This window comes from Rana temporaria, chromosome 1 (genome assembly GCF_905171775.1).
Source record: "Rana temporaria chromosome 1, aRanTem1.1, whole genome shotgun sequence".
NCBI classification, from domain to species: domain Eukaryota; kingdom Metazoa; phylum Chordata; class Amphibia; order Anura; family Ranidae; genus Rana; species Rana temporaria.
Window position 1 is genome coordinate 221,999,804 of NC_053489.1, and position 18,423 is coordinate 222,018,226.

The 18,423-nt window shown below is 41.0% G+C and overlaps 1 pseudogene; it reads left to right on the top strand.

Annotated features, from left to right (window-relative positions):
- Positions 1-2,773: 2,773 nt before the first annotated feature.
- LOC120925149 lies at positions 2,774-2,877 on the top strand (annotated as a pseudogene).
- Positions 2,878-18,423: the final 15,546 nt, after the last annotated feature.

The following is an 18,423-nucleotide window of genomic DNA, read 5'->3' on the forward strand; positions in this document are numbered from 1 at the left end:
TTATAATGCAAAACATTACTTTTTACTTTATCAGCTACGGTGAGACTTTAATTTAAGAGGAAATCATTTTTGTCTTTACAACCCCTTTAAGGGCCCATTCAGTCTCAACTGCAGCCTAAACCGCTGCTGCCCATAGAGCAATTTGGGCTGCAAAGACGTGATGCAGGTGGTGTGATGCCCATTGTAATTCATCACACAGCTCCTTTTTTTTTTTTTATTAACAAACTTCAAAGTGGAGCCTTGGATTACGAGCAAAATCCGTTCCAGGAAAATGCTTGTAATCAAAAGCACTTGCATATTAAAGTGAGTTTCCCCCATAGAAGTCAATGGAAGCAAAGATAATTCATTCCACATTGACTTCTATTGCATGCAGTACCGCATGTGGTCAGAGGTGGGGGGGGGGGTGCCGGAGAGACTCAGAAATACTATTTCCAATCGGCTCTGAATGGCTCAGAGTGTCATCGGCGCCCTCGCACTTCTAGCCAAATGCGGTACTGCACACCGCAGAGGTTTGAATCCTGCTCATTTTGCAAGAAAACACTAGCAAACCGAGTCTGGATTTTTTTTAAATAATAGCCCGCATTGCGAATTGCTCGTTAACAGCGTTACTCGCATTCCGAGGTATTACTGTATTTGAATGCACAATGTGACACTTCATATGACATGAATAGAAATGCGATGAGGTGCTTTTTTACGCAGTTATATGCAGAACTGAGCAGAGCGATTTTATGCACACATGTTGCATAATATAGCACGACTTTGGAACGCAGTGTAACACAAAATTTACTAAAACTGGAGAGTACAAAATCTGGTGCAGATCTGAACAGGAACCAATTAGTTCCAGAAATTATTGCCAAAGCAAAGTTCACTTTTGGGAACATGTGAGGCCGCGTACACACGACCGATGAAAATGGTCCGTCGGACCATTCTCATCGGATCGATGAGAATGGTCCGACGGACCATTTTCATCGGTTCACCGCTGAAGCAGACTGATGGTCTGATGTGCGTACACACCATCAGTTCAAAAACTGATCGGGTCAGAATGCGGTGACGTAAAACACACGATGTTCTAAAAAAAACAAAGTTCAATGCTTCCAAGCATGCGTCTACTTGATTCTGAGCATGCGCGGGTTTTGAACTGATGCTTTTGTGTACTAACCATCGGTTTTGACCGATGTTCAGCCGTCCATTGGTTCGTACACACCGTTTTCATCGGTTTGGACCGGTCGTGTGTACGCGGCTTTACATGTTTCATCTGTTTTTAGGTGGAACATATAACATGTTCCCACTGTTGCATCTGCTCTCCACTGCCTTCTGTTCCTGTGACAGCAGTATGGGGAGAGTTTCCCCGTACAAGATCTGACATCCTTTGCGGCTGTAGGCTTGTAGTTTTTTGTGGTAATGAACTACCACAGTGCTGTTGGGTGCCGTGGTAGTTCATTGAGTCTTTCTGTCAGTGTGAAACTGCTTGGCCAGATAGTTTACACTGACAGTGCAGGAGACCTGCATGGCATCAGAGATCTTCTGATCGCTGGTGCAACAAGTTCCAGGCTCCTGAAAAAAAAGCAGTAAATGCACATTTTGTTTACCTGCAAACATTTTTTTTTTTTAAGTGAACTTAAAGGGGTTGTAAAGGTTCGTTTTTTATTTTCTAAATAGGTTTCTTTAACCCCCCTGGTGGTATTCCCGAGCAGGGCTGTCTTAATGAGAGGGCACACCTGGGCACTGCCCAGGGGCCCCAGCTGCATGGGGAGCCCTTGCACTTTCCCCAAAGCAGCTGGTACTTGAGCCCACGCTGCCCCAAAATTGGGGGGCCCCCATGATGGCACTGAGAGTGATGGATACACAGGGGAGGCAGGCTGGCAGCAGTGCACGGTGTTGTGCAGAACGATACCTATTATTTCACAGCCAGCAGGGAGGGGCAGGGCCAGAGCGCCAGTGATGCTCTGACCCCGCCCCATGAAACTTGAATGCTCGGGACTCGAAGGAAGGGATGTAGAGAGGCCACAGTGTAGGGGGTATCTGGGATGTAGTGGGGTCACAGTACAAGGGGTATCTTATGGTATATGGTTACAGTGCTTGGGGGAAATATTTAGGGTGTAGAGGGGTCAGAGTGCTGGGGGGATATCTGGGGTGTAGAGGGGTCAGAGTGCTGGGAGGATATCTGGGGTGTAGAGGGGTTAGAGTGCTGGGGGATATCTGGGAAGTAGAGGGGTCAGAGTGCTGGGGGGATATCTGGGGTGTAGAGGGGTCAGAGTGCTGGGGGATATCTGGGGTGTAGAGGGGTCAGAGTGCTGGGGGATATCTGGGGTGTAGAGGGGTCAGAGTGCTGGGAGGATATCTAGGGTGTAGAGGGGCCATAGTGCTGGGGAGGCATCAATCTATCAGATATATTATATGCACAGGACAGCTTTGTTACTTTTATGTATGTAGTATTTTCCCACTGTTTCTTTGCTGTACAGAATGATTATTAATGTAGTTAATGCGGAGCTCCACCCAAAAGGGGAAGCTCCACTTGTCTGCCTCCTGCCTACTTGATGTCTGTTTACCTGCACTGTCTTCATTGTAGGGGCCCCAGAGCATTACTTTGCCCAGGGGCCCATAATGCTAATAAGACGGCCCTGTTCCCGAGTCTGGCTCGGGGTGGAATTTCAGAACCAAAAGCGGTATCCCCGAGCCAGACTCGGGATCGCCTCGCAGAGTCCACAGGCAGGGAGTTACTTACCTTGTCCCTGGATCCTGCGATGCCTCTCCGCATTTCTGTAATCTTACAATCGCTTCTCGGCCTTTTGGCTAAGATCAAGTGTAGTATCTGTTCTTATCAGTTGTCACAGGAGCGCTAAAGCACCTCCGTTGGGAGGGTGGATGCAATCCAATGACGTCATTACACCTGGAAGGGTGGCTTCAGCAGGGACTACGCCCAGCTGCCTGACAGATACTGGGGGCCGGCCAATGGTCGAATCTGAGCCATCTGGAAGGGTGCTCCTGGTGAGGATGGGTGGCTGCACTTGGTCTTGTTTTTTTTGCCGAGTTCTGGTCTGGCCTTCTGGCTGGCTGGTGTAAGTGCTATCTCTGTCAGCGATCCGGTAGGAGGAGCTGGTACTGCCCTGAGAGTAGACGGTGTAAGGCCATGCAAATCTGCCGGGTTGACGGGGGTCTGGAAGGGCTAGTATTGGTGGAGGCTGCTAACTGGAGCGGCAGTTCTCCCTAAGACTACCTTGAAGGGCTCTCTAGCTGGCAGGGGTGGAGGGCTGCACTGGCCGGTCGGGGGTTAGATTTGGAACAAAAAGCCTATGGTGCATGTGCCCCTGGAGTGGCAGTCCAGGGGTATCTGAGAATCACTGTGAGTGAGGGTCACTTTGATTTAAAGATACCACTTCTCCACTCTCCTCTCCACTATCTCTTTCCCCACTTTATTTTATTTATTGCTTATGTTTGTCACTTTTTGTCTTTTTTTGTTTGTGCACGTTTTGTCCCACTGTGTGATTAGTAGGGTCCTCGGGCCAGCCCTGAACGTCTTGGGAGTGGGTGGACATGACCTTCTGGCTTAGTTCACCTGCTCTCATGGGGTCTCCCTTCGGGGGAGCCCCACCTAGTACTGGGAGGGTTCTGTTTCGGCAGTCCCTCCGAGGAAGTTGGGTCCGTGTCGGCTTTGGTTGCTCGGACCACAGTACCAGAGTTTTTGTGAACACTCTTTATGTGTGTGCACATTTTTTCTGCATCGGGTGGAGTTTTTTGGGTTCACACGCCATAAAAAATACACACCCCCTTTGTCCCTAGTGGTCTGCCCAGTGTCCTGCATGCACTTTTATATAATAAAAACTGTTCTTTCTGCCTGGAAACTGTAGATTGTCCATAGCAACCAAAAGTGTCCCTTTATGTCAAAAATGGTTTTAGAGCAGCTAGAAAAAAATGATAATAAGTTAGAATCACTTGCAGAATTGAGCGATAGCGATTTGTGGGGAAATTCGTCATGAAAAAAATAAAAGTAATGACAGCGACAATTCTGCAACTGAGCAAATTTCAGTGATTTTGATTTGATTACATTATTGAATAATTTTTATTATAATTACATTATTATTTGTTATAATTATTTATAGTTATTTATTATATTATAATTTATGATTTTGTTTTTCAAACTTTATCATACCCGGGATGTCTACTAGACTCTTGTTTGGACAGATTTAAGTGAGTTATTCCTAAGAATTGCAGGCCTACAATGTAAAACGCCAAATTTCCATGCAAAATAATGGTACCACTTTTAGCACCTAAAATCTGACATAATCATACCACCAGGGAGGTTAAGCTCGTGCATTGTTGGTTTACTTAACTTTTCCTTCGATTTCCCTTCCAAATGTTTTTTTTCTTTGTCTGAATTTCTCACTTTCTGTTCCTCCTCAGTAAGCTGTTCTGGCTGACTAAACACCGCTCGGATTATGGTGTCAAGTTTACTGAGGAGAAACAGGAAGTGAGAAATTCAGACAAAGAAAAAAAAACATTTAGAAGGGAAATCGAAGGAAAAGGTAAGTGAACCAACAATGCACTAGCTTAAAGGAACCTATTTAGAAAATAAAAAACAAACCTATACAAACCCTTTAATCTCTTAACTGTACAAGCTGAAGTTAGAAGCCAGTTGGCTACTATGCAGAGCTGCACCATATTTTGCACTCTCTCCAGTTGCCCACAGTGTTCTGATCTGAACATGACACACAGAAAGCTATTGTGTTCTGGGTGTCATTGCATTTACCTGCATTTTTCCATGCGGAAAGTACAGGTGCTAGCGTGACTGGGCCCTGATACTTGCTCAGTACTTAGTTTCTTATGATAAATTATTAAAAACATACAATACTGTGAAACTGTGTATTCAATCTGAGGATTTTGAACCGTGTCCTGTTGTGTGGATTTTATAGGTGTTCATTTCTAGGAAGAGCAACAATAGTGTTGCCTAAATCTTTAATAGCCATACCTGATTCCAGTTCTCATCTTTTATTATTTTCAATGAGGTTTACTACTTTTTCAATAAATTCTCTTGATTTTTTATTTTTTTTATAAAATGTGTCCAGTAAAGAAATGGCACTGTAAAATGTTGTGTTGCCTGTGGCTGTATTTAGATAAAATTAGTAATACCTGATCAGATCACTTTTTATTGAGATATATAGAAAAAACATATTTGTACAACAACCAACACACTCAACATGAGTGTAAAGAGTAGGGTTGTCCCGATACCGATACCAGTATCGGTATCGGGACCGATACCGAGTATTTGCGGGAGTACTCGTACTCCCGCAAATACCCCGATACTGAAATAGAATATTTGAACCTCCCCGCCGCCGCAAACCCGTCGCCGCAAACCGCAAAGCCACCGCCACTGTTAATCAGCGTGCGGGGAACATTACAGCTTTCGTTTGAATAGCTGTATCCCCGCCGCATATAGACACCCCCCCTTGCGCGGGATTGGACAGATGATCTGTCCAATTCCGAGCAAGGGGGAGTGTCTATACACGGTGCGGCGGGGATACAGCTATTCAAACGAAAGCTGTAATGTTCCCCGCACGCTGATTAACGCGGCACGTGCGGCATCATCAAGGTATGTGGGACATGGCTGCAATATGTGGGGGACATGGCTGCATTATGTGGGGGACATGGCTGGAATATGTGGGGGACATGGCTGGAATATGTGGGGGACATGGCTGCATTATGTGGGGGACATGGCTGTAATATGTGGGGGACATGGCTGCATTATGTGGGGGACATGGCTGTAATATGTGGGGGACATGGCTGCATTATGTGGGGGACATGGCTGCATTATGTGGGGGACATGGCTGTAATATGTGGGGGACATGGCTGCATTATGTGGGGGACATGGCTGGAATATGTGGGGGACATGGCTGTAATATGTGGGGGACATGGCTGTAATATGTGGGGGACATGGCTGTAATATGTGGGGGACATGGCTGCATTATGTGGGGGACATGGCTGCATTATGTGGTGGACATTGCTGTAATATGTGGGGGACATGGCTGCATATGTGGGGGGACATGGCTGCATTTGGGGACACATTTAAAAAAAAGTATCGGTATTCGGTATCGGCGAGTACTTGAAAAAAATATCGGTACTTGTACTCGGTCCTAAAAAAATGGTATCGGGACAACCTTAGTAAAGAGTGATAAGGTTTGGTACACAGATACATGAGATGTACAAATTCGCAATTGTATATACTTGAGTGTGCAGTCTCAATAAAGAACAGTTACATATAAGTATCAGATCACATTTTAGCATTAAAATAAAAAATAGTTCTCAAATCTGTATACGAAAATTGCCCGATTATGGGTTCAGTTTAACCACTTGCCAACCAGCCCCTGCAGTTATATCGCGGAAAGGTGGCTCGGCTGTGTGAATCGCCATATCGGTACGGTGGTTCGTACACTAGCTTTTTTGTGGGTGCACGTGGGGGAACCAATCAGCGTGTCCGGCGGATTCAATGTCCGCCGGCCACCCACAATCGTTCCCGTAGAGACAGACAGGGGATCTGCCAAAGTAAACAAGGCAGATCTCTGTTCTGACAGGGAATTACACTGAGATCCTGTCTTTATGCTATGCAGGAAGACAGATCTGTGTGTTTTCCCAGGCAGCCCATCCCCCATACAGTTAGTAAACACACTGAGGGAACACAGACAACCCCTTTCCTGCCAGTATCATTAGTACAATGCATATTTTTAGCACTGATCACTGTAATAATGTCACTGGTTCCAAAAAAAGTGTCAAAAATATCAGTTAGGTGTCCGATCTGTTTGCCACAATGTCGCAGTCCCGCTAAAAATGACTTATCACCGCCATTACTTGTAAAAAAATAGAAAAAAATAAATAAAATGTCATAAATCTATCCTCTATTTTATAGATGTTATGACTTTTGTGCAAACCAATCAATATAGGCTTATTGTTTTTTTTTTGCCAAAAATATGTAGGAGAATACATATTGGCCTAAATTGATGAAGAAATTTTTTTTTTTTAATTGGGTATATTTTATAGCAAAAAATTAAAAATATCGTTTTTTTTTCAAAATTGTCTGCCTTTTTTTTTTATAGCGCAAAAAATTTAAACCGCAGAGATGATCAAATACCAAAAGAAAGCTCTATTTGTGGAGGAAAAAGGGACATTTTGGTACAACGTCGCACGACCGCGCAATTGTAAGCTAAAATAACGCAGTGCTGCATCGCAAACAAATGGCTTGGTCCTTAAGGGGGTAAACCCTTCTGGGGCTGTGGTAAAATCTTACCTTTGGGATACTTTATAAAAAAAATTATTTAGACAAGAATTTTCCTTAATCTGCATATCTGAATAGAATTCTTGGTCTAAAACAGCCTTTTTCAACCCAGAGGAACTCTTGACATAATTTTCTGGTATCGGGGATCATTCCACAGGGGTCAGCGTGAAGAAGGTTGCTTACGTTTGTGGTCAGAGGGAAGAATGCAACCCTTAGGCCCCGTACTCACGACCAAACATGTCTGCTGAAACTGGTCCGCAGACCAGTTTCAGCAGACATGTTTGGCCGTGTGTTGGCCCGAGCGGACCATTTTCGGGCGGAGCGGACAGGTTTCCAGCGGACAACTGTTTCCCGGACTTGCTTTAAAACAGTCCGCTGGAAACCTGTCCGCCCAGACATGTACGGTCGTCTGTACAGACCTACCGTACATGTCCTGCCGCCCGCCATCCCTCGCATGCGTCGAATGACTTCGACGCATGCGTGGAAGCATTTTCAAGGCAGGCCGCCCACGCCGGCGCGTCATTGTCGCGGCGACACCGCGTCATCGACGCGTCGACACCGCGGACACGCCCCGCGTATTGTTTACGCGCGGTCTTCTGTTCGATGGTGTGTATAGCCATCGGACAGAAGTCCCCGGGCAGTCCCCGGCCAGACATGTCCGATGGAAACGGTCTGCAGACCGTTTTCATCGGACATGTCCTGCCGTGAGTACTCGGCCTTAGAGAGGTGGTCAGAAAGCCACCCTTAAAGACTGCTAAACAATTGCATCATTCTCTGGCTCTGCCATTGCGTATAGTAGCCAGGATTATGTAAGCATCATAAAATGGGAGGTCAATTAACCACAGATGAAGGAAACTGTAGCAACTTTAGGAGGAACCCTATGACTCTACGGAGCCCTGATTGAACATGTCTGGTCTAGAATATGCTCAGTAGTTTTCCCTTCTGTGTTTTGTCCAATAAGTGTATTGTAATACATTTTATTAAATGTAAATGTTATTTTATCACATTTGTTACAATGTGATCCAATCCACAAACACATAGGGGTTGATTTATTAAAACTGGAGAGTGCAAAATCTGGTGCAGCTCTGCATAGAAACCAATCAGCTTTTTTGTAAAAACTTAAAATAATTCTAAAGCCTAAACATTTTTTTACCGTAATATATTCCTTGTAGTACGATAAAAAATGTTTAGGTGTCAGTGTCCCCCCTTACCCCAACCCCTCTTTTATCTACCTGAGCCCTCATTCAATCCAGCGCTGTGCACGTCTGTATATATATAAAATAATAAAATGGCCACAATAGCTACACCTCAATTGTGAGTAAGTGATATACAGGTAATGTGTCCCCACAATTCTATAAACCGTCACCCCTCAATACTGTGCACGTCTGTAGCTCTTCTCTCCTCTCACTTCTGGGTTTCATTGGCTTTGCTGGGGCACCGGGAGCCATTGGCTCCCAGTGCTGTCAATCAAAGCCAATGATGAAGAAGAAGTGGGGGGACGAGGTCTGCTGCCTGTGTTAATGGACGTAGCAGTGGAGCTTGGGAGCAAGCACGGGGGTCACTGGACAGAGAGGGGGGCCAGGAGCACCTGCGGGGAACCCAAGAAGAGGAGGTTTGTGGCCACTCTGTGCAATTCAATTGCACAGAGCAGGTAAGTATAGTTATGTTAGTATTTTTTTTTAATTTTCTTATTTTTATCTTTAATTGAACAAGCTGAAGTTAAAAGCTAATTGATGTCTATGCACAGTTGCACCAGGTTTTGCACTCTCCAGTTTTAGTAAATCAGCCTCATTGTAAGATAACCATGTAGGAAAAGAAGACAATACCTTAGGTAGCACAATGGAAGCTCAGTGGTCCTATCACAAGGAGATTAGGGAGCCTTACTAGATAACCACCTCTGAAGATTGCTCTCTTTTGACATCTAGTACTATAATGACACCAGGAGAGCAGTGGAACCCAATAAATTCACACAGTTTGCCTTTCCTCTGCCACTTCTTCTATGCAACAGACTACAGGTTGGTTATAGGACAGATGAAATATGTATTTTAGTTGCATTTATTTGCACATATTCAATGATTTTTAATTAGCAGAGATCTTTTACGTCTATTTTACATCTATTTTATAGAAATATGTATTTTAGTTGCACTTAAATACACATTCAATGATGTTTAATTAGCAGAGATCCTTTATGTCTATTTTATAGAAATGTGCATTTTAGTTCCATTTAAATACACATTCAATGATGTTTAATTAGTAGAGATCTTTTACGTCTATTTTTCAGAAATGTGTATTTTAGTTCCATTTAAATACACATTCAATGATGTTTAATTAGTAGAGATCCTTTACGTCTATTTTATAGAAATGTGTATTTTAGTTCTATTTAAATACACATTCAATGATTTTTAATTAGTATAGATCCTTTAAGTCTATTTTATATGAATGTGTATTTTAGTTGCATTTAAATACACATTTAACCACTTGACCACTGGGCACGAAAACCCCCTTAATCACCAGACCAATTTTCAGCTTTCGGTGCTCTCACAATTTGAATGACAATTACTCAGTCATACAACATTGTACCCATCTGAAATTTTTGTCCTTTTTTTCCCACAAATAGAGCTTTCTTTTGGTGGTATTTGATCACCTCTGCGGTTTTTATTTTTTGCGCTATAAAAGAAAAAAGACTGAAAATTCTGTAAAAAAAAAAAAAAAAATCTAGTTTCTGTCATATTAGCAGGTTATTTCTCACACACAGCATATGCATACTACAAATTACACCCCAAAACACATTCTGCTATTCCTCCCGAGTATAGCGATACCACATGTTTGCGACTTTTACACAGCGTGGCCACATAGAGAGGCCCAACATGCAGGGAGCACCATCAGGCGTTCTGGAGCACCCAGGCCAATTCTGACATTTCTCTCCTACATGTAAAAATCATCATTTATTTGCTAAAAAAATTACATAGAAACCCAAAACATTATATATGCTTTTTTTTCAAAGACCCTAGAGAATACAATGGCGGTTGTTGCAACTTTTTATCTTGCACGGTATTTTCGCAGCAATTTTTTGAACGCGTGTTTTTAAAAAAAAAAACAGTTTTGTGCTTAAAAAAAAAAAAAAACAGTAAAGTTAGCCCAATGTTTTTGCATAATATGAAAGATGAAGTTACGCCGAGTAAATAGATACCCAACATGTCACCCTTCAAAATTGCACACGCTCGTGAAATTGCGCCAAACGTTGCTACTTAAAAATCCCCATAGGCGACGTATTGCAAGGTATTGGAGTATTGAGGGTATTGCGGAGTATTGGGGGGGTATTGCAGAGTATGGGGGGGTATTGCAGATTATGGGGGGGGGTATTGCAGAGTATGGGGGGGGGTATTGCAGAGTATGGGGGGGGATTGCAGAGTATGGGGGGGGGATTGCAGAGTATGGGGGGGGTATTGCAGAGTATGGGGGGGGTATTGCAGAGTATGGGGGGGGGTATTGCAGAGTATGGGGGGGGGTATTGCAGAGTATGGGGGGGGGTATTGCAGAGTATGGGGGGGGGGTATTGCAGAGTATGGGGGGGTGGGTATTGCAGAGTATGGGTGGGTGGGTATTGCAGAGTATGGGTGGGTGGGTATTGCAGAGTAAAATAAAAAAAATGATGAGTGCAATACTCTGCAATACCCCACCCCATACTCTGCAATACCCCACCCCATACTCTGCAATACCCCACCCCATACTCTGCAATACCCACCCCCCCAGGGTGGGTATTGCAGAGTATGGGGTGGGGTATTGCAGAGTATGGGGTGGGGTATTGCACTCATCATTATTTTTTTTTTACTGCAGAGTATTGCGCAGGGATGGCTGGATCTGTGACTGCAATTGTCACAGATCCAGCCCACAGTGCGGCGGCTGCTGCTGCCGCCCGATCCCCCCCCCTCCCTCTCCTCTCACACTGTACCGAACGGTACAGAGAGGAGAGGGAGGAACCGGCGTCATTACATGACGCCGGTTTGTTTACAAGTGATCGCGCCGTCATTGGACGGCGCGATCACGTGGTAAGGAGCCGCTTCCATTGGCTCCTTACCGCGAGTGCTGTTGCTGCGGGTCCCGTAGACCCGGCGAGCACCGGCGATCGCGTGTGCGCGCCCGCTCGGGCGCGCACAACGCAGTCTCTGGGAGGACGTACATTGACGCCCTCCTAGAGTACAGGAACCGCTCTGTAGCCGTATTTTGGCTATAGGGCGGTTACCAACTGGTTAATGATTTTTAATTAGCAGAGATCTTTTACGTCTATTTTACGTCTATTTCATATAAATATGTATTTTAGTTACATTTAAATACACATTCAACGATTTTTAATTAGCAGAGATCTTTTACGTCTATTTTCAGAATTCCATTTTAGTAAAAAGTATCAGCGTTGTTATTTTATTGTCAAAGCGCATTTAACTGTAGTAGTCATAATAACAACTGGTAGAAATTACCATGATACGTATTAACCATAACAAGCAGTCATATATCTGCTTTTAGATTTTTAACCATACACTAAAATGACAGCTGGAATGTAGTAGATCACTATAGGTAACACATATACCTTCCTTTTTTTTTTTTTTGGACTAAAGAAGTGTCTGTATTTCTCTTGAAACTCTTGTTTCTTTTCAAACGGTCCTGTAGCCGTGCGAAGTATGCAATGTAGATGAGTTTAGAATTCAAAGGTTAGGGGGGAAAAAGTGAGACCTGCGTTATAAAAGTTTCATATTGCATTTGAAAATCTCCATCTTTCAACCAGGACACATGGGTGCTTTTCAAGCCACGGTAAGTTACATCACGTCCAGACACTTGCAAAGCAAACAGTCATTTGGCAGAGTGGCTTCATACAGCTCTTTACTTTGCAGTAAATACGACTTGTTCATTAAGGATTTTTACTAGTCAACAAATTGCCAGTGTGGTGAGTGTAACCCCCGCTGTAGCCGTCTGTGTGTTTAGTAGGGGTGCCTTTTAACCTGTTTACTGCCCTGAGACAGATGAACAGACATCTATACAGTTGGTAGCTGTGCTGACATCCAACCTTTTAATACTGCAGACTAAACAATGCTCATAAAATAACAACTCCGGCATGAATGAAGAAGGCAAAGCTATACAAGACATGAAAATGTTACAACACACAAGCTTATTCAATAGAGCAGCTTAAAAGGCAATGACAAACTACAGACAGCCCAAAGCAATATTTGACTCTATTGGACCCAGACGGAGGGCTAACCCCTGTATGTGCCTTTGATAAAAATTGACTATAATTTAGGCAGGATAAACCAGCAACTCTGTGTGCACTGTGGCTGCTACTATGCTGGATTAAAGACTTAAATTGCTTTGACCACTTTTGGGAATAACCCACCCCCCCCCTGTTTGATAATAAATCACAATAGATGTAACATCATAAAAATAAAGTTTAATTTATGAATGCAATGCTGTATCTCACATGGGTTCCCTCTGCCCCCTGAACAGAACTTGTCTGGAGGGTTATTCTGTCTATCTGGTCTCAGTCTCAGAGCAGAGATGAATTCTGATTGGTTACTGCATTCTGCCATAAAGAAAACGTCTTGTTATTTTATAGCATAAGGTCAGCAGCAATTTAGCAGCCAATCACAAGCTAATATTTGTTAGTCTGACTGCGATTTTTTTCTAGTTGCAACAGAACATAGCACTTTGTTGCTCATTACGCCATGAGCTTCATGTATCAATATGCATGGGGGGGGGGGAGGGGGAGGGAGCAATGTCATAGGAACCACATTTTATGTCCTTGCAGTACAGAATATAAAAGGGAAATTCTGATTTATTGCTATGGCACAACACACACTGTTTGAGACTTATTTCAGTGTTACTATTAAATAAAACCACATACCTATTGTCCATCTATTATAGTGACCATTGTCCATTTAACATACCAGTACCAGACACCAGATGCTGTGATTATGTTTTTTTTTTTTTTTGCATTTCCATTATTCTATGATAAATAAGCCTTGAGTGAGAATGTAGTATGTAGTATACACACACATATATATATATATATATATATATATATATATATATATATATATATATATATATATATATATATATATATATATATACATAGTTATTAATAATATGATTCTAATATAAATAAATACAATAACTATGTATGTGTATATATATATATATATATATATATATTTTAGAATCACATTATTATATTAACATGTTTATATTAATATATATATATATATATATATATATATATATATATATATATATATATATATATATATATATATATATATATATATATATATATATAAATATTACAAACCTCTCTCTCTCTCTCTCTTGTATATTGATATAAACATGTTAATATATTAATATAATTCTAATATCATATATATATATATATATATATATATACACATTTATACAATATTATATTTATTTAGATTAGAATTATATTAATATAATATATTATAATTATTATAATATTATATTTATTCATAAATAATTATATTATAATATTTATATTATATTTAATATATATATTTCTGCTTGTGTGTTTATTTATAGCAGTATTTGCTTTGGGCAGCTGCTTATATACACATTTTCTAAAATTCTATAGCCACAAAACCAGGTGTTTATTATACACGTGTTTTTACAGGACCCCCCTACACCCAAACAGCAAAGGTAGGTGAACAGCTCTGCTATAGGAGCTGTCACCATCTGGGTATTTGAGGACACAACAGAAAGATGGCAGCAATCAGTTTAAAAGTCACGTGTTCATTACACAGTAGGAGAGGTATTCCCCAACAGCATGCCCCGTGCCGTTCAGAAAAGAGAACCTGTCTAATCTGTTCCTAGTCTCAACAAGTATCAGTCGCAAACAGTTGAAACTATATATATATACATAGATAGATCTAGTTATATAGATCTATCTATCTCTCTCTCTCTCTCTATATATATATATATATATATATATATATATATAGAGATAGATAGATATAGCTATAGATATATATATCTACAGATATATATCTATATGTATAGATAGATTCTCTCTCTCTCTATATATATATACATATATATATATATATAGCGAGAGAGAGAGAGAGAGAGAGAGACATGTCTATCTCTCTCACTATTTATATTTATATAGAGATCTCTCTCTATCTCTCTCTCTCGCTCTCTCTCTCTCTCTCTCTCTCTCTCTCTATATATATATATATATATATATGCTGATTGGTAGGTATGGAATGTGTTTTGAAACTTGAAATTACCCCCCCCCTAAAAAAAAAAAAACACCCATTGCATACAGTATGCACATTCCATTTTCTTACCATTAGAGGGGGCATAGTAAGCTATGTCGTACTACTCAATTACTAATTCATAGCAGAAACTGTGTATTTCTTGTGATAAAATGCTGTAATTTTTTTTTTTCTTTTACAGAATAATATAGCTAAGTATAGTCATATACTGAATTAATAAATGTATAATTCCTTGCAAGGGGTTATCTTAGTGTGCAACCCATGAAAATAATACACATGAAATGGATTATACATTGTTTTTTGAGTACATAGCCTGCAATATGAATAATCTAATATTAGGTTGAATAATTCAAGCCTGATTACTGATTTAGCCTCTCATATATTTTACATGTTAACTTCTGATGTGAGATTTCCGTGTACATGCAATAAAATCAAATTTACATATTGGAATAAATCCAGCACAAGAGAACAATACAGCCTTAGAAAGTGAGTTGAAATTCAGATTTAGTGAAGGATTATATGATGTATATTGCGCTGCCTGGTTATTTTATACCTATGCAAATGGATGTAATATTATGGAAATGCTATTAGATGTGATAGCGAAGGTAATTCCTAGCTACCAGGGCCACAAGGTCTAAACACTGCTGGAATATTCATAAGGACGGTGTTCCCCCAGAATACTGCCAGCGTAGAGGAATATGAAACCTCTTCTTTAATATAAATCCCACGCCGTTCAAAGCTTCATCAACCAGAACAACTGTAAATGTAATGAATTTGTTCACGTTGGGTAACGCAGATGACTTTATGTTATTAAAATTAAGCGTTAAAAGAAAAGTAACTTTAAAATGAACGGTACAAATCAATTGCTGCCTGGTGCATTTTTTTCCCCAGGTCACATTGACATTTTATGCCACTAGGGGGCAGTGTGGCTGTTTGGAAGACGGATTCTACTACTAGCTTAGGTACACATACATACAATCTTTTATATATATATATATATATATATATATATATATATATATATATATATATATATATATAAATCGCTCCTCTTGAACTGACTTTGAACAAAAAAAAATAAAAAATCATTGTTTAATATAATGAGATACAACCCTTTTGGATTTGGGCTACTGCTAATTAGTCATAGATCTGCCTTTTTATGTTGCAGAAAAACAAGTTTATTAAAATAATAATTTACCAACGTTGCAAAAGGCTTGATACAGATATAACAGACAAAAAAAAAAAAAAAACATTGTACCTTTTAGGTAGAAACTTTCAATAAGCAAATCAGCCTAGTGCAACAGTCAGTGAGATGGGTCCAATAGGGGATGGTATTAGCAGCACGATCGTGTTTTTATTCCATCAGCTGAGCTCCTTTCAGTTATCGCACTGCATTGTACTTTAATGCTCCCATTTTATCCATCCCATAAACTATGGCATGGCAAGACATCGCAGGTCCCCATTCCCCCGTCACTTTGCAAAGTAATAATTTCCATGTCCAAATCCATTTCTTTTCTACTTCTGAAATCTCTTAGCCATCAGCAAGGAGGATAGTTCACATGAAAACTAATTACACAAAATCAATATTTAATCACAGCACAGCATCCAGATCCTGCAGAAAAAAAAAAAAGAAAAAAAAAATCCTTTTAAAATCTACTGCAATATACAAATTGGCTTCCTCCTCCTTTCATTTACACATGCCAAGGTTGAAAATATTTCTATTTATTTCTTCTTTCCTAGCAGCAGTGGGTGGATGGCAGAGCCGTCACTGCGCCCCACAGCCTTTCACAACTTCTCCTCGCCATCTCTGCACTTGACAATAGCACGATCCAAAAAAACAAAAAAAAAAAAAAAACACAACACAAATTTCCTGCAGGACAAATATAACAAACACATATAACAAACAAATATAACAAACACATATAACAAACAAATATAACAAACAAATATAACAAATATTTACTAACGTTGATGACTTGATATAAAAAATAAAAAATAAAAGTTATTTTTTTTGCTTGGTATTTTTTGAATTGACTTTTGGTACAGTTTTATTTTTTATTTTTTTATTTTTTAACGAAGCCTGATCTGTTGGTGTGGAGCGTCTTGCCACTTTGCCAGCGTGCCAGGGGAGGGGTGCTTTATCTAAGATTACTGGGATAAATATTTCATATAGAACAGGGCCAGATGATGCATTACAACCATCACAAAACAATTCCACCCATTAGGCTAGGACAATTTTTGGTAGTGCGACAAAATACGCCTGTGATCGCTACACATTCATCGCACGTATTTTACAACACCGTGGAGTTGATTTACTAAAACTGAAGAGTGCAAAATCTGGTGCAGTGCTGCATGGTAGCCAATCAGATACTAACTTCAGCTTGTTCAATTAAGCTTTGACAATAAGTGCGGGTTCACATCAGAGCGAAATCGCATGTGATTCGCACTGCACTGCAAATGACATGCGGTGTATGTGCGATGCGATTTCAGCCATTACAGATAGTATATGGATGAATTTGCATTGCATTCGGACCAAACGTGCACAGGACCCTTTTATTGATCCACACCAGAATCAGATTGCATGGGTGTTCACATCTATGCCATCCTTTTCCTGTCTGAACTGACAGTTCGCACTGCTATATGAAAACTGAAATGGTGGTGTCAGCAGTTGGCATATGGCAGTGTGAACTGCCTTGCGAGCCGAGTGCGATGCAGAAACCCGCAGTGGATTTTCAGTGTTCCCGCATCGCACCTATATGAACCGAGCCTAAAACATGGAAGCTGATTGGCTACCATTCACAGCTGCATCAGATTTTGCACCGTCCAGTTTTATTAAATCTACCCCTGTGTCATTATTAGCGATGAGTCGCACATTCCACAAGCGTGGCGACTGCAAATTTAATAGCACGACCTCACTAACAAAAATCACCAAGCCTTGTGGAGGTGTAAACATTGAATAAAGCTCAATACATACCTTACAATCTAATTGTACAATCTCCTTGAGCCCTGGTTCACATTGATGCATGTTTGAGATCGTGGGAGTTCAGCTGAATTTGAGCGATTTCATTCCCGCATGTCAGTCCGACAAATTCAGAGACATCTGTGTGGTTTCCTGCACAGATGTCTATTAAAATCGCACCTGAAATCGCCAAAAGTAGTACAGAAACTACTTTTGGGAAGCGGTGCGGTCCCTTAAAGTTGTCATCGCACCGATTCGGAGGGTTCCATTGCGGGCAATAGCCGCAGATTTGGCATGCGATTTGACATGTCAAATCGCATCAATGTGAACCAGGGCTTGAATCTAATGCAAGTCCCTGCCAGATTGGATACAAATTGGGTAGATTTGATATGTCCCCATGTTACAAAGTTTTGATAGATCTAAATTAGATTGAAAATGTATGGCATCCCTTTAGAAGTCAATAGCAGAAGGTACAATCTAATTACCCCTAGGGCAGTGATGGTGAACCTTGGCACCCCAGATGTTTTGGAACTACATTTCCCATGATGCTCAACTACACTACAGAGCGCATGAGCATCATGGGTAATGTAGTTCCCAAACATCTGGGGTGTCAAGATTCACCATCACTGCCCTAGGTGAGCACAGAGGGGCACAAGGCAACTCACACTACATCAGATCAGCACATGAAAAGCTTATGTAATAGTAGCCACACACGCTTCAATTGCATTATCCAGCCCATAGGGTGGACTTACTAAAGGCAAATACACTTTTCTATGCTCTTGCACTCATTTACCCCAGAGCCCTTTCACACTGGTGCATTTTTGGCGCGTTTTCGCGGTAAAAATAGCACTATTAAAACGCTCATAAATCGCTCCAAAAACGCCCCCTCCATTGAAATGAATTGAAAACGCTGTAAAATCGCG